The sequence below is a fragment of the Glandiceps talaboti genome, chromosome 23 (genome assembly GCF_964340395.1).
Source record: "Glandiceps talaboti chromosome 23, keGlaTala1.1, whole genome shotgun sequence".
Taxonomy (NCBI): Eukaryota; Metazoa; Hemichordata; class Enteropneusta; family Spengelidae; genus Glandiceps; species Glandiceps talaboti.
This window is the reverse complement of record NC_135571.1, coordinates 750,001-768,267: the sequence shown is the minus strand read 5'-3', so window position 1 is coordinate 768,267 and position 18,267 is coordinate 750,001. Positions and strand designations below refer to the sequence as shown.

Sequence of the window (18,267 nt, the reverse complement as noted above, 5' to 3'; positions counted from 1 at the left end):
TGTGTGCGTATCACGACAATGTTGTGACGTTTGGGAAAATATCAAAGGTAGTTATTTCTCTGACATTTGGTCAGATATGATAGATGTAAAGTGTGCAAACTGTGAGGATTTATTAGACGGTTAAAAGAAGCCGAACTGGTTTGGACAAACAGTCAGTGCACAAGGTAAGACATGTTGACGTCATATCACCTTTCCGTGACAACTCTGATTTGTATGTTGTACACTAAGCCTATTCTTCGCTGCGACACAGCTATACCGCCAGTTCCCTGGCCGAGTCACCGCCAAACTCCTGGCACAAGATCCAGCAAGCTATCGCACACTGATCTATCTACGCTGTGTCCTCATTTGCGTCGCCCTCGTTCCGTGAAGTTATCTGTTACAACATGAGCATGTAGTTTCGATCAGATATGTAACATCTTCATTGAGACTGGGTAACATCGGTTTCAAACACAATAAAGAGCTCGAGGACATAGCACTTTCACTATTTTTGGCACAGAATATCGTGCAACCACAGGGAGCAGCGAGCATGTAACTGATTGATCGATCGATCGATCGGTTGATGTATTGATTGATTGATTTATTATTTGGTTGAATGATTGATTGATTGATTGATCAATTTTTGTGGTGCAATATAACTTACTTTATGTGTGATATTGATCAATCATTGAGTTTTAAAACTATTTCTTTTTCTTTCCCTGGTTACTTTGCTCTCAGCTGTTGATCTCAGACCACTAAAAGTCTGAGGCTGTATGTAATTCTCTCCTTGCTTTATTGACTAAATAAAGACGCCTTGTCCATTCTTCTAATCTTATCTTAATTAAAACACCCCTTATCTTAAAACTGGCAGGAGATCACTTACATTAACAGTTTGCTTTATCTCTCATCTGCTGGGAGATTATCACACTGGACAAACACTCGATCATGCATAAACTAGTAAGGAAGATAATACTTAGCTTTTTGACTTTGACGGTGAAAGTGATCATGATATTCAAATAACAAGGTCTCTTTATAAAGCTCGTCGTGGATAATATGGGTGTAGAGACTCAAATGAAGTGGATATTTATTAAATTATCTAATCAGCTCATAAACAAGACAGAAATATACATGTATGCTTTAATAATATACCTATTTGACCTTGAAGATGAAGGTCAAGATCAAAGTTTCATTGAAAGCTTGTCATTGATAACATGGGTGTAGACATTTGAATATATTAAGCTTCAAGTGTTGGGACATGAGGCCCAATGTATAGAAGGCCCCTCCGGCTACAACACCGAGGAAGAGTAATATTTTGAAATAATTAACTTAATTAAACATTTTACATAAGCTAGGGCGTCATGTATGTTTATGTATACATTGTACATACACCTGAGTACACAGATAAAGACAAAGACTCCATAGCTCAGTAAGAAATTGTAACAACTCTTTATCATTATTTCTCCTGTTAGCCATACGTCTGACTCATCTGATTGGAAAACAAAACAAACAATTTTTTATTCTGTTAACAACAAAACGCGTATTTTTTTAGGGACATTACAATTTTCAATTCATACTTAATGACCTTTTTTATGTAAACAGTAAAGTTCACGACATGATGCGTGGTCCATTTGAAATATTATTGAGAGTAAATAAAATACATAATGTATAAATATAATATTATGTTTCCTAACGACATTAAAGTTTACAAGCTTCTTTTGGTATCGTTATTAACAGTGTTTCCACCACAGTATAAGTCTCAATGTAGATCACATGACACTCAGGTTTTAATAGTTAGTTATGTTTAGGAAAACAGAGAAACAAATTAAAAAAATAAACCGACAAACAACAAATAAATAAATAAATAAATACTGACAAGCATCACCAAGAGAGTAGTTACAAATCATTATCAACAACAAATATTATTATATGTTTTCCTATGTGTAAAATTGCCACAAGTCACATGATACATACGCCACTTGTACAATTGTGGCCATTTTACACATAGAAAAACATAGTAATTCTTGTTGTAGACAATGATATTTAATTATTCTCTTCTTGATGCTTGTCAGTATTTTAATATTCATTATTTATTTATTTACATATTATTTGTTGTTTGTTTGTTTGTTTGTTTGTTTGTTTTCATAAACACAACTATATAAGCCTGAGTGCCCTGTGGGTGGATCGGAGTTGAAGCAAAATGTGAATAACAACCTACAGACACGTCTCCCTGGCCTGCAGTACGTTACAGAGAATGAACACAGAGTTGTGTATGCAGCTATGCAAGTCTTATATAATGTATCATAATACAAATGTATTGTACATCGCCCCAATCAACCAGTCGTGGCTTAAACAGAGTCTTTCATTTATAGTGCATACTGTTCGATTCACAATGTAAGTCAAGCAAACAACTTCAGAAATACTGCCAATAAAACAAAACGTGGCTAGTGCCGAGAGTCGTGATTCTTCTCAGTTACAAGGGGTTAGTTATGTGTGAACCTCTTCACCGGTTAATCAGTAACATTACGTCAATAAGGAAACTGTTCTTATCTGTCTAGTCACATTGTTAGACCCATGAAGCGACTTCCGCCTAATGTAATAATAGCTAGCACTGAGGTTACATATACATGTATCATTTGCTGCTTTTCTCGACGTTTTCGTTACAGCATTTCAAAAGATATGCATGGCTAAACTCTTAGAAAAAATCCACACTTACAATTAAACTATTAAATACATTTGATCTCAGTTTCAAACCAAAAAGTAATCTCAGCAATTGATACTAGTACCGCTGCGATTACAAACCATCTATGTCAATCTATATGTTAAAGAAAAGTTACAAAATGCGACATTTCGTGCCCTGGTCAGGGTTGAATAAATTTGTCATGTTGTATTAAGTAAGGAAGGCGATGTTGAATTTATAATTTGCATATGGTGACCCTTGTTAGGCCAAAAGAAAAAAAAGAATTGCTTCTGGTCAGCGCACGCATCACTTAATACCCTCGCGTCTATCTTGTGTGTGTGTGTGTGTGTGTGTGTGTGTGTGTGTGTGTGTGTGTGTGTGTGTGTGTGCGTATGTGTGTGTATGTATGTGTGTGTATGTGTGTGTGTGTGTGTGTGTGTGTGTGTGTGTGTGTGTGTGTGTGTGCGTGTGTGCGTGTGCGTGTCCATCCCATGCAGTCTGCAGATCCGTGGGGAAACACAAAAATAACCATCCCTACTTCAGTGAAGACAACTGCAGAGCCAATTATGAACAAGCATATGACTTCTACCCTGCATGCACACTTGCTCTTAAGTAGTGAATGAAAAGAACAGTAACGCCATAAATAGTAAACTAAGTGACAGGTTTCTTGAGAATAAAGAAAGTCCGCGTCGTCGCACAAACTGTCCAGACCAGAAATAATTCCTTTGTGTTTTGGCCTTAATTTTATCTTTAGCACCGGTTTGTGTTTTTTTCTTATAAAGTAATCGCATCTGTGTAAAACTTTTATCTCAAGGCACATACCACAATAATGTATTCTTGGTCACAAGTGTGTTGATACAGGTGAATATAACAGGCTGTCTTTCTTTTTGCTTGTAGAAAACACAATGGGAAACACGGAACGGAAGAATGCTGAGAAGGAAATCTCAGAACTAGAAAATAATCTTGAGAAAATACATCTCCAAGTTCAGACATTTCGGGAGGAAAGTGTAATTCATGACAGTGTTTCTATAAGTCAGGAGGTAAGTGATGATGAACACTTTCCTGGAAATAAAGCCATACATCAAACACGTTTAGACCAATATCAAAGTGATGATAGTGGGATAACTGGACAGTTTCTTGAAGGTGACAGACAAACACGGGCGTCAACTCAACTTACCTTTCGAGGGGAGGGTGAAGAAACCCATAACACTATTAAGGCAGCGTCAAATTCACCAATAGATGTTGCAACAAGAGAAACGGTAGATTCTTCGGACTCTGAATTACTCAAGTTAAAAGAGGGGAGTGTATTACTGTCAAACCTTTTACCTACAATGGAAACTTACCAGCAGAATAAGGAAGGGCTGAATAATCGTCTTCGGGAGTATGAGGAGCGTTTGACAGAAGCAAAGGCCAAAGAAACTCAGTTGTTATCTGACATCAAAGTACTAGAAGAGGAAAAGGCATCACAGTTTGAAGAGTACAAACAAATACGTGATGCAGAGTTTCTCAAATTTAAACAAGATCAACATGCACCTCTCGTTCAGAGATTTGAACAGGTCGAGAAGGAACTTAAGGCGATGACAACTGCTAAGAAAAAAGTGGAAACAGAGTATGGTGAACTTCAGAAAAGGTTTGAGCGACTGGAGGAAAGTAAGAAATGTGACCATGGGGAGCATTCTTCAGATTTACAAGGGAAGAAGCAAGCTGAAGAAGAGCGTACTAATATGTATTCATTTGAGATATGTATGGATAAGGAATTACAAAAGGAAGTTGAGATGATCCACAGGGAGGCTGAGATGAAATGCAAATTACTGACCAATTTGCAGAAGGAAAAGGACAGACTTAGTGGTATAGTTAAATGTACTGAGAAAGAACTCCTTACCCTCCAGCAACAGGTAGATATGTTCCGCACTGAGTTTCAAGATGATGGGTCCAAAGGAAGAGCTTCACATACAATGGAGATGGAAAACAGTGCTTCAGATACAAGGCTGCAAGGACAAGCTGCAGATTTGATCAGTCAAAAATCAAACACAACAGAAATTTCCATCACGTCAGACATGAATTATAACAATTGTGGATTGTGGATTGGCCTGGATGATGTCACATGCGAAGGAGATGCTCAGGGTCTTCACGTTTGGCAGTATTGTAGTGACAAAAGTTTGGAAACTGTGAGAAATGACCCTTTCGCTGAGGGATGGCAGCTAGAGGATGAGATTAATTTGGAGTTGATAACAGACATAAAGGAAGTTTGGAAAGAATGTCATTCATGTGAAATGTGCTTTGTTCAAAGAGTGGCTGAGTTAAATCATTTATGTGCTTTACTACGATGCAAACGTGAGGTGATCAAGACTCTACAAGCAGAACTCATCAGAATGAACAACACGTTACAGCATAGAGTCAGTGACAATGCAGTAGCAGTGACAGAAAAAAGCTGGTCAAACGTATCAGACTGTCAAGGTGCAACATCAGATATTGTCAGAGAATTACAATCAAGCCAACACAGTGATTCTAACGTAGACGATTGCACGACTGTTACAGAGCTTGAGTTGCCTGCAAATGCATCAAATATGCCCAAAAAATCTAGCGATGATGAACTGATCGAAGGGGTACAGATGAAACAGGGATTCGGTGCCGACCAGATGGTAAAAAGACCGATTGACGCCAAGGTATTAGAACCAACGGTTATTACCCAGGTGTCAAAAGAACACGATGACATTTACAACAAGGGGAGGGAACCAATGAATGAAGTACAGATAACAAATGAATCTGATGACGGTAAAATTGAAGAAACAATGAAAATGCCAAAATATTACCAATGGAGAAAACCTGAATTGCAGTTACGTGAGGAATCTAATGGTGATCAAGTGGAGGAAAAAGATGAAGGCAGTTTACCATCAACTCGTAGTGTCTGTTCCGGAAGTGAAATACCAATAAGCCGGCAACCGTCGGGAATACGCGATGTAGATAGTTCTCAAGCAGACTGTATGTTATCAAGCTCGTCGTCCATGTCCACCCCATCATCTGTTTATAGTGTTCTCAACTCACCTATCATCAATCATCCAACACTGCTATGGAATACCGGAGGGTCATCTTGGTATTCTTCAACAAGCCCTCAAGACCATAAGAATGCTTATTGGGACCTACCATCGAGCTCGTCAACACACTGTAGATATAGTATGAAGAACTACTTGCGGTCTTTACCACGAAGTGTGCCATCACCGAAAGTATCAGGATATGCTAGCAGATCATCATATGCAAGCGACAAAGTGAGTTATCAAATTATGTTACTATGCATAATTTAAAGGATATATTCAGATGTGGCGTTTCGTACATTTCTTTTTTTAATATGTTAATCCCGTAAAACCTGATATCACATTCAATATCATAGTACACGATTCTGAATAAGAATTTGAGCATTTTGCTGCTACCTTTTTCCTCAAAATTCCACCCAATTTCCAGTTAAATCAAAATAAATCTGGGTCATCATATAAAGTCCTGAAATAGAGGTCAGATTATATCCAAATTAAGCTATGTTAGAAATGATACTGGCTTTCTATAACGGAAATATTGTCTAAGCTACAGAAGAAGTTAATACAGTAACGTAAGTTTTCTGGAATGTCTTCCTCTCTCGATATTCAGATCAAGAGAGGAACAACGAAATGTAGACATTGCAAATCTAAATTTTAATACATGGATAGACACAACTTACATATTTCTCAGGTTGCAAAGTTGACTTGAAAGATGAGTAAGTTAGCAGTTTTGGGGAGGACGTTATTTCATCATGCCAAGTTTGCATTGCACAGTCTTTCCAGTACTCTATTTACTCTATGGGAGGATAAGAGATTGTCGATTCGGACTTGCAAGGGTCAAACAAAATGTCATGTGGCAAAGTTTGACGTGATTATGAAGTTTTGTACATTGTTCTCAGGGGCATACTTCACCTAAAAGATGTACGGCCTAAAAAAATAAGTGTTTGGTTCCGGTTACCCGACCCAACCTAACTTTTCACTGCCGACCCTAAACTTATTTTACGTATTCGAGAGAAAAAAATAAATAAATCGCAAAACTTGTGAAGTCTCAGGCGAAATAGTGTATGCGGAAACTGCCATCAACTTAAAAAAGACACTCTAAAACTGTTCTTCAAATCTGTAATGACTTTAGTGGGATGGTAGGATGAAATAAATAACTCAGAGACTATTTGGAAAAAAATGGAAAACATAACTACCTGAACTAGGCACTAGCACAAAAAATATAATAAAAATAAAATAAAAAATCCACCTACCCCACCTATTCTAAAATTGAGCGTAATCAGAACCACACAATTTTTTTATTAGGCCTAATTGACCTTCAATAACGCCCGGATGTAAAGGTCATTGGGATGTATTTGCATGTTAAATGTACAACGGAAACTGACCCCCCTGACATACGATGGTGTGACCACATTTAGTCGTTGTACTTTACTGAAGTTTACTTAATTATCACTTGCTATTGAAAGAATTCAAGCCCGCATTTTAAATAATACATGAACGATTCGATGACGTAATTTACTATGCGTATGCTAAAATGTCGAGAAAACTGACATTATGCTAAACAAAGCCAGAACATGATTCCATGACGTAATTTACTATGCGTATACTAAAATGTCGAAGAAACGGACATTATGCTAAACAAATCCAGAACATGATTCCATGACGTAATTTACTATGCGTACACTAAAATGTCAAAGAAACTGGTAAACAAAGCCATGATAGATTCCCGTGCCATCGAAGACATGCATCGAAAGTAACTTATACTGAGTATATAGTTGATGGTGTTTTCTAAGTATTTTCAGTGGCGTCAAATAGCTTAAAACTCAACTTGTGCCCTTTCTATGACAGGTCAGGTAGATATTATCAATGAATGAATGTATGAAGGAAACTAATTATATCATGCACGAGCCAGGTTTAACAAAAGATATCGGATATAATTATATTCTTGTCATTCTACGTCACGACAACGTGCGGCTATGTCACAACAACGCGTGTCTACGTCACTGATTCTGCTGTCACAGTGTTCGAAATATGAGTCAAAACGTTCAAAATGGCCATCACCCTCCCCGATTTTTCTTTGATAATACTGGCACTGCTATAATTATGTTATTCTTCATTAGTTTTCTTCATTCAGCTGGAAAATACTCGTGGCCTAAGGGTTGTCAGTACTCGTCTAGCGACTCGTAGTTACAAAGCCCCCTTAGGTCACTCATATTTTCCTTGGCTAGCTGAAAGAAGAAAACTATCGGGAAATAACAAATCTTATTGTTCTGTTTACTTTTTCATTTCAGGTTAAACCAAGCCACACTTCATATTCCGGTCCCATTGATGAACGTAAACTGATGGGAACACTGTTTGACAGGAACTTTAAAATATAGTGTTAACAATTTCCTACCAGATCATCACATGTCCCAACGATGAATGAAATTGGTTTTCCATCACATAATATGGTATTTGTCGATCAAAATTATTACATATCGCTACAACTACTTGTCAATCAATCACCTGCCTATGCAAATGTAACATATTATAGGCAGTAATTGTGTATGTAATTAATATGTATTCTGTCTTTCCTAGTATATTTCGTGAAACATTCACTATGTAATGTAAATATTGTAGATATAAAACGTAATATTACATACACTTTATATATATATATATATATATATATATATATATATATATATATATATATATATATATATATATATATATATATATAGTATAAAACTATTACGCTCTGCCACTGTGGTATAGAGCACTGTCTTAGCAGATTGATACTCACCGAGTTATATATATATATATATATATATATATATATATATATATATATATATATATATATATATATATATATATATATATATATATATATATATATATATATATATATAATATATAAACCGGGATGATATATATATATATATATATATATCATCCCGGTTTTTTTTACTTGATCCCGATGATGTTCCATATAGCTCTGGAAACTAGTCAGAAATTTGGGAATCTGTTCAGTGTAGTGTTTTTGAGACAATCCAGTTTTCAATGGTTTGTGTCAATATATCCTTTTATTCATCTGATTTATTTTAGTTTGCAATGTATTCTAATTTTTTCAGTTTTGTGACAGACAGAGTCCTCATTCCAATATTGTCAGATACTTTGTGTGTCCTGTTAACTTTACAGTATGAATGTGAATATTAGTGAGTTACACTGTCATGTATAAATACTTTAGAATAACATAACGAGTGAGATTTTATATCTTAAATCTTGCAAAGAGGGTACATTTACAGAATACTTAACTGCGCACTTAAAATATACAAAGAACATTTGATCATTTGTCTTTACAATTATATTAAAATATTGAATACTATACGGTTATTACCCGGGACGAGTACTAGTAGTAACTCATATAATGCAGGCAAACATTGTCATCATACAGACTAGGGCATACATGCCGTATTTTTTTATCGAACGCATTCAACTCGGCTTGTACATATAATATTTCCAGATATGGTGACAATATCAACAAAGTCATTTATAGCATAATGGAAATTACATATCCCTGCATTATAATGTTATAGTCTTGATTTAAAGTTCATTTGACCGAATCGAATCTGTTTTATCAGGAACATACTTGTTTACCACGTATAAAGAAATGCGATAATAATAGCAATGATAGGAATGAAGACAAATAAGATACTGGTCCAATGTAGACCTGAAAAAGATATGTACACGATAGAGAAATATTATTATTATTATTATTATTATTATCATTATTATATATATAATACCGTAAACCATATAGTTCTAACCCAAATAGTTCGAAGAGATTACCGAGCTCCTTTTCATCGGTGGGTCTCCATTTCTGTCCTTATATTTATATATAGCCTTAAATATGACATTTTTCGATAAGAATGTTCGTACACAATTGATTATATATATTCAGTCTTTCGTTATTTTGGGGATAAATGAATGTCAGACTCTATCCGTGTTATATTATAGTATTCATATTACCACATAGTACAACGTAAATGAGTTACTTGGCAACCCATCTCTCTCTCTTTCTCTCTCTCTCTCTCTCTCTCTCTCTCTCTCTCTCTCTCTCTCTCTCTCTCTCTCTCTCTCTCTCTGTGTGTCTGTCTGTCTCTCTCCACAAATTAAACGCGCTCACACACAGACTGACATACACAGACAGACAAACACACGGGCGCGCACGCGCGCACACACACACACACACACACACACACACACACACACACACACACACACACACCTTACCATGCAGTGTTGTTCGTGCTCCAGTTTGAGTCTCCTTTCTTTCCTCTCTTCGTATTTCACGTTTATCTATATAGTGGATGGAAATAATAAAGAATATTTACTAGTTTTGTATATTTATATTGTTATGGTAATATATTAAGATGAAATGATGTTGAACCTTATTATATCACATTCATCAACACTATTTCAATGCTAGCAATCAATCAATGCTCCGTTCTATTGCAGCTAGCTGTAACAGTTGCAGGCCATTGCTGCCTGATCTAAGTACAGTCATTGTATTGTTATTTCCATGGTGACTTGAACGGTCATTGTTTTTCGACATTTCATAATGTGTATGACCTGAACTTTCTAGACAGGCTGAAAAAGCTAAACCAAATTGTCTTAGTTGACTACATTAGTACTCAAAATGTCATTTGTAATTATATTAGATTCTAATCGATAAAGAATGGACAAGTTTCAACAGGTTTCTATTCAGCGTACACAAAACAAACCATAAATACAAAAATCTCAAATCGCTCGACTCGCTTTTCATCAACAACGTGTTTTTTTCTCAGTCTGTCTAAATAATTGTATATCTCCCTTGAAATTAATTGAGATAATACATAACTTTATTTAAATCTGTATTTACACAAACCGTTATATCTCTTTAACTTGTTGCATGGTAGAGTATAGTTACGGCTGTTTGGTGCCTTTAATCATAGACCCTCCACCATGTTGTTGGAGGGTCTATGCTTTAATATAGTTAATATTATACTAACCTCCACTGCTAGCGTCACCTTTCATTCTTGTCATTTTTTCTTCACATTGTTCAACTTGTTTGATTAATGGTTTCCTTTTTATAATTGTAAGTAGATTCTTAATAAGGTTTAAATTATCCTCGGCGATTATCCCTTTATCCTTTAAGCTGTGTAAGATATCTGTAAAGTTTTTAAGCCCTTCAAGTTCCTTCTTTGTTATTTGATCACCTCTTAGACAACTCCGGATCACTTCTACTTCATCCGTACATAAGTTGTTATCCAGTTCATAAAAAAGTTTATTCAAGGCACCTATTCTATCACTCATTTTCACCACAGCCTACATGTGACATTCAGCATGAAGTACAACCATCACACAAAGTCCAATCATTGCAGGTCGGAACCTTGCTAGTTTGAACAAGGAAAAAACAGAAAAATCTGAATTAGTATTGTATTATATTTTGTCAATAAGTCTTCTCAACCTTTAAGGTGAAAAGAATGTACAACATGGCGTGCTTCGGACAAATACAATGTTTAGAGAATGTTTTCGTCACAGATTTGGAATTACAAGGCATAAATAGATAGATAGATAGATAGATAGATAGATAGATAGATAGATAGATAGATAGATAGATAGATAGATAGATAGGGTATTGCACTGAAACTGTTATTTTAGAATAGCAAACTTGCATACGTGTATATCTTATCAATGCGAGATAACTTGTCCCTTGGTAGGTTGTTAGTTTTGTATGACGTACCGATACCGGGTCATGTTGTACAATAACTACATGGTGCAAGGGTCCTGATAAACAAACAAACTCGAAGTACAACATTATTTCGTTGTTGTTTTGTGAATGTAGCAAAGTCAGCATTGTCATTGGAATAGTACTTTACTGCTATTCTGACTGAGAAACTATTTGAAATAATGATTTTTAGTAATTTAGGCGGAACGATAGCAGCTGTGTTATAGAATATGGAGAACTATCATAAAACAGTGTGTGTATCGAAACTAAATCAAGTGACAAAGGTCTCCCTAAGTGCTACGTCATAGTGTTTTTTTTTAAAGGAATGGATATTTGCACATTAATTGCTCCATTGATATTTTGAAAACTTTGTTCATTTTGCGGTGGTATTGCCTTTGTATCTGTGTGGGCGTCACCGTCAAATTGTGCTGATGTCATACCACGAATTTGGACACAAACGTGACTCACCTGAAATCGCCATGTTGTTTATTGTGTCGTCAGCAAGTTGGAATGGTATTGTGCAATACTACAGTACAAATACTAGACTAGTGGTTTTTTCCCAGAAGTACGTTCAAAACTCTTGAGTTACAGTTATAACAAAATAGTTAATTTGATAATGAGCTACACAATACCAAATTCATTAGTTACATGGGTAGTGACTGTAAGTAAAGCTTTGCAAAAGTCGTATTAAGTACTCACCTAGTCGTAAATGATCCATGCTCCATTTTGGCCTATATACTTTATTTGGACATTGAAATCATACCAATTAGTCCCCGTTACCCAGACTCCCCCACCCCCAACAGAGACTAGTACAAGGCGGGTGTAGTTCCCAACTACGAGAGTCTGGGTAACCGTAACTATTTGTCAGTAAGCAATGTAGTGACTAATATCAGAGGTTATAGATAGGTGTATGCGATCATACCATTGAAATAACACGAATAGATTTTTTTAAAACTTGTTCCGATTCAACTGACCGATGTCATCATTGTGTGCTACTATAGACAGACCCTGGCCAGGGTGATTCGATTCTGGGACTAGGTACTGAGTCAATATTTCACATCGGTAGCTAGTTGTTGTTGTTTGCAGTGTAGAAACAATTTATTTACGTGTAACAATTGAAAAATGTGAGTTTCTTTATATTGCCAACAGCAAGACATACCCATGGCCCAAGTAAATCGCATATTTTCATTACAATCTTACCTTCAAGATTTCGTACAACTCGCAACTCGCTCCATACTGTTATACTACATAGTTTGCATTTTACTGTTCAACTTGTAAACTTTTGATATATTTTCTTGTCTCGTTTCGTTTCAAACTGTACGTCAATTGTGTAACTTTTCTTTCATCTACTCATTCGTTTAGTGTTTTGAATTTTATTCGACCTACTTTATTAGTATTGTGTGATTGTTAATCTAGTGATGTTTGAGGGCCTCAATGGAAAGAAGTGGTTCATTTACTTTAGTATTGTAACACTTAGTTGAGCAACTCTGAATAAATATATTGTATTATTATTATTATTATTATTGTTATTATTAACACATGCATGTATTTACTTTATTCATTTACAATGATAATTTCATTTTCCGATGATACATTATTATAAAATGTAAGTAAAATTCAGTGATGATTGGGTGCTGAATTAAACGCTCCTGCTGCTGCTACGCCATCCTGAGAAAAGCGAAGGTAAGTGTAGGGTCAACTGTAGAGGCAGTTAAGTCGATTTTTACACAAAGGTCAAAAAAGGCGAAATTGGGGCCGTTTGGACTGCAAAAACGACTTATTGGGTAATAGTTGAAAAATGCGACTTTTTTGTGTGTAACCGATAATAACGTGTCCAGGACCAAACCAAATCGTCTCTTTTACGTTTTATGACATCAAACATATAATTTAGAGTGGTTTTTGAAAAATTAAAATCAATATTTCTGAAAAAATTAATACGAAAATTAATAAAAAGTGCCATACTTTCGTTATAAACTTAAATTCAAGCTTTCTTAAAATGCGCAACACTTTAGTTTATGCATTTATAATGATAGGTCAACTGTAGAGGGCTGTATTCATCACTAATTTGCATTTAAAGTCGATTTTTACACAAAGGTCGAAAAAGGCGAAATTGGGGCTGTTTAGACTGCAAAAACGACTTATTGCGTAATAGTTGAAAAATGCGACTTTTTTGTGTGTAACCGATAATAACTTGTCCAGGACCAAACCAAATCGCCTCTTTTACGTTTCATAACATCAAACATGTAATTTAGAGTGGTTTTTGAAAAATTAAAATCAATATTTCTGAAAAAATTAATACAAAAATTAATAAAAAGTGCCATACTTTCGTTATAAACTTAAATTCAAGCTTTCTTAAAATGCGCAACACTTTAATTTATGCATTTATAATGATAGGTCAACTGTAGAGGGCAGTATTCATCACTAATTTGCATTTAAAGTCGATTTTTACACAAAGGTCAAAAAAGGCGAAATTGGGGCTGTTTGGACTGCAAAAACGACTTATTGCGTAACAGTTGAAAAATGCGACTTTTTTGTGTGTAACCGATAATAACGTGACCAGGACCAAACCAAATCGTCTCTTTTACGTTTCATAACATCAAACATGTAATTTAGAGTGGTTTTTGAAAAATTAAAATCAATATTTCTGAAAAAATTAATACAAAAATTAATAAAAAGTGCCATACTTTCGTTATAAACTTAAATTCAAGCTTTCTTAAAATGCGCAACACTTTAATTTATGCATTTATAATGATAGGTCAACTGTAGAGGGCAGTATTCATCACTAATTTGCATTTAAAGTCGATTTTTACACAAAGGTCAAAAAAGGCGAAATTGGGGCTGTTTAGACTGCAAAAACGACTTATTGCGTAATAGTTGAAAAATGCGACTTTTTTGTGTTTAACCGATAATAACGTGTCCAGGACCAAACCAAATCGTCTCTTTTACGTTTCATAACATCAAACATGTAATTTAGAGTGGTTTTTGAAAAATTAAAATCAATATTTCTGAAAAAATTAATACAAAAATTAATAAAAAGTGCCTTACTTTCGTTATAAACTTAAATTCAAGCTTTCTTAAAATGCGCAACACTCTAATTTATGCATTTATAATGATAGGTCAACTGTAGAGGGCAGTATTCATCACTAATTTGCATTTAAAGTCGATTTTTACACAAAGGTCGAAAAAGGCGAAATTGGGGCTGTTTAGACTGCAAAAACGACTTATTGCGTAATAGTTGAAAAATGCGACTTTTTTGTGTGTAACCGATAATAACGTGTCCAGGACCAAACCAAATCGTCTCTTTTAGGTTTCATAACGTCAAACATGTAATTTAGAGTGGTTTTTGAAAAATTAAAATCAATATTTCTGAAAAAATTAATACAAAAATTAATAAAAAGTGCCATACTTTCGTTATAAACTTAAATTCAAGCTTTCTTAAAATGCGCAACACTTTAATTTATGCATTTATAATGATAGGTCAACTGTAGAGGGCAGTATTCATCACTAATTTGCATTTAAAGTCGATTTTTACACAAAGGTCAAAAAAGGCGAAATTGGGGCTGTTTAGACTGCAAAAACGACTTATTGCGTAATAGTTGAAAAATGCGACTTTTTTGTGTGTAACCGATAATAACGTGTCCAGGACCAAACCAAATCGTCTCTTTTACGTTTCATAACATCAAACATGTAATTTAGAGTGGTTTTTGAAAAATTAAAATCAATATTTCTGAAAAAATTAATACAAAAATTAATAAAAAGTGCCTTACTTTCGTTATAAACTTAAATTCAAGCTTTCTTAAAATGCGCAACACTCTAATTTATGCATTTATAATGATAGGTCAACTGTAGAGGGCAGTATTCATCACTAATTTGCATTTAAAGTCGATTTTTACACAAAGGTCGAAAAAGGCGAAATTGGGGCTGTTTAGACTGCAAAAACGACTTATTGCGTAATAGTTGAAAAATGCGACTTTTTTGTGTGTAACCGATAATAACGTGTCCAGGACCAAACCAAATCGTCTCTTTTACGTTTCATAACATCAAACATGTAATTTAGAGTGGTTTTTGAAAAATTAAAATCAATATTTCTGAAAAAATTAATACAAAAATTAATAAAAAGTGCCATACTTTCGTTATAAACTTAAATTCAAGCTTTCTTAAAATGCGCAACACTTTAATTTATGCATTTATATTGATAGGTCAACTGTAGAGGGCAGTATTCATCACTAATTTGCATTTAAAGTCGATTTTTACACAAAGGTCGAAAAAGGCGAAATTGGGGCTGTTTAGACTGCAAAAACGACTTATTGCGTAATAGTTGAAAAATGCGACTTTTTTGTGTGTAACCGATAATAACGTGTCCAGGACCAAACCAAATCGTCTCTTTTACGTTTCATAACATCAAACATGTAATTTAGAGTGGTTTTTGAAAAATTAAAATCAATATTTCTGAAAAAATTAATACAAAAATTAATAAAAAGTGCCTTACTTTCGTTATAAACTTAAATTCAAGCTTTCTTAAAATGCGCAACACTTTAATTTATGCATTTATATTGATAGGTCAACTGTAGAGGGCAGTATTCATCACTAATTTGCATTTAAAGTCGATTTTTACACAAAGGTCGAAAAAGGCGAAATTGGGGCTGTTTAGACTGCAAAAACGACTTATTGCGTAATAGTTGAAAAATGCGACTTTTTTGTGTGTAACCGATAATAACGTGTCCAGGACCAAACCAAATCGTCTCTTTTACGTTTCATAACATCAAACATGTAATTTAGAGTGGTTTTTGAAAAATTAAAATCAATATTTCTGAAAAAATTAATACAAAAATTAATAAAAAGTGCCATACTTTCGTTATAAACTTAAATTCAAGCTTTCTTAAAATGCGCAACACTTTAATTTATGCATTTATAATGATAGGTCAACTGTAGAGGGCAGTATTCATCACTAATTTGCATTTAAAGTCGATTTTTACACAAAGGTCGAAAAAGGCGAAATTGGGGCTGTTTAGACTGCAAAAACGACTTATTGCGTAATAGTTGAAAAATGCGACTTTTTTGTGTGTAACCGATAATAACGTGTCCAGGACCAAACCAAATCGTCTCTTTTACGTTTCATAACATCAAACATGTAATTTAGAGTGGTTTTTGAAAAATTAAAATCAATATTTCTGAAAAAATTAATACAAAAATTAATAAAAAGTGCCATACTTTCGTTATAAACTTAAATTCAAGCTTTCTTAAAATGCGCATCACTTTAATTTATGCATTTATAATGATAGGTCAACTGTAGAGGGCAGTATTCATCACTAATTTGCATTTAAAGTCGATTTTTACACAAAGGTCGAAAAAGGCGAAATTGGGGCTGTTTAGACTGCAAAAACGACTTATTGCGTAATAGTTGAAAAATGCGACTTTTTTGTGTGTAACCGATAATAACGTGTCCAGGACCAAACCAAATCGTCTCTTTTACGTTTCATAACATCAAACATGTAATTTAGAGTGGTTTTTGAAAAATTAAAATCAATATTTCTGAAAAAATTAATACAAAAATTAATAAAAAGTGCCATACTTTCGTTATAAACTTAAATTCAAGCTTTCTTAAAATGCGCAACACTTTAATTTATGCATTTATAATGATAGGTCAACTGTAGAGGGCAGTATTCATCACTAATTTGCATTTAAAGTCGATTTTTACACAAAGGTCGAAAAAGGCGAAATTGGGGCTGTTTAGACTGCAAAAACGACTTATTGCGTAATAGTTGAAAAATGCGACTTTTTTGTGTGTAACCGATAATAACGTGTCCAGGACCAAACCAAATCGTCTCTTTTACGTTTCATAACATCAAACATGTAATTTAGAGTGGTTTTTGAAAAATTAAAATCAATATTTCTGAAAAAATTAATACAAAAATTAATAAAAAGTGCCATACTTTCGTTATAAACTTAAATTCAAGCTTTCTTAAAATGCGCAACACTTTAATTTATGCATTTATATTGATAGGTCAACTGTAGAGGGCAGTATTCATCACTAATTTGCATTTAAAGTCGATTTTTACACAAAGGTCGAAAAAGGCGAAATTGGGGCTGTTTAGACTGCAAAAACGACTTATTGCGTAATAGTTGAAAAATGCGACTTTTTTGTGTGTAACCGATAATAACGTGTCCAGGACCAAACCAAATCGTCTCTTTTACGTTTCATAACATCGAACATGTAATTTAGAGTGGTTTTTGAAAAATTAAAATCAATATTTCTGAAAAAATTAATACAAAAATTAATAAAAAGTGCCATACTTTCGTTATAAACTTAAATTCAAGCTTTCTTAAAATGCGCAACACTTTAATTTATGCATTTATAATGATAGGTCAACTGTAGAGGGCAGTATTCATCACTAATTTGCATTTAAAGTCGATTTTTACACAAAGGTCAAAAAAGGCGAAATTGGGGCTGTTTAGACTGCAAAAACGACTTATTGCGTAATAGTTGAAAAATGCGACTTTTTTGTGTGTAACCGATAATAACGTGTCCAGGACCAAACCAAATCGTCTCTTTTACGTTTCATAACATCAAACATGTAATTTAGAGTGGTTTTTGAAAAATTAAAATCAATATTTCTGAAAAAATTAATACAAAAATTAATAAAAAGTGCCATACTTTCGTTATAAACTTAAATTCAAGCTTTCTTAAAATGCGCAACACTTTAATTTATGCATTTATAATGATAGGTCAACTGTAGAGGGCAGTATTCATCACTAATTTGCATTTAAAGTCGATTTTTACACAAAGGTCGAAAAAGGCGAAATTGGGGCTGTTTAGACTGCAAAAACGA

The 18,267-nt window shown here is 34.2% G+C and overlaps 1 long non-coding RNA gene across 1 annotated transcript; it reads right to left on the bottom strand.

Moving 5' to 3' along the window:
- Window positions 1-8,965: 8,965 nt before the first annotated feature.
- Window positions 8,966-10,835, bottom strand: LOC144452877 (uncharacterized). Its single transcript, XR_013482376.1, has 3 exons — window positions 10,719-10,835; window positions 9,961-10,026; window positions 8,966-9,397 (listed from the first exon to the last, which is right to left on the bottom strand). It is a non-coding gene; the product is annotated as an uncharacterized LOC144452877 (long non-coding RNA).
- Window positions 10,836-18,267: the final 7,432 nt, after the last annotated feature.